The sequence below is a fragment of the Trachymyrmex cornetzi genome, unplaced genomic scaffold, assembly GCF_001594075.2.
Source record: "Trachymyrmex cornetzi isolate Tcor2-1 unplaced genomic scaffold, Tcor1.1 scaffold176, whole genome shotgun sequence".
Lineage (NCBI taxonomy): Eukaryota > Metazoa > Arthropoda > Insecta > Hymenoptera > Formicidae > Trachymyrmex > Trachymyrmex cornetzi.
The window spans coordinates 22,803-23,203 of record NW_017296375.1 but is presented as its reverse complement, the minus strand read 5'-3'; positions in this window follow the sequence as shown (position 1 = coordinate 23,203).

Below are 401 nucleotides of genomic sequence, written 5' to 3'. Positions count from 1 at the left end.
TATGAGTTGACAATACACGTTACATCCTAAATTAAAATGGCATTGGGAATAAAGGAAAAAGTGCTATTACATTACACGTGTATACATGTATTTCAAATATATGTTTGCATCCGAAGATGTATTTATGTCACAGTCAGAGTGTTCACTTAGTAAAAATATACTTATTGTAAATTGCTCAATGTATGCATTGACCAATAAGTGTATACATTTACTAAAACACTTTGAATATGATATACTTTTCATGGACGTACAGCGAAAATTATGCATATGGCTATTGACCATGTAATGTATGTTATATATATATGTATATATTGTAACCGTACTCGCAAGCAACGGCACAACTTCGCGTGTTCTTGGTACTCAAAGTACGCAAAAGTATCTTCTCTCCCTCGGTAGCAGAA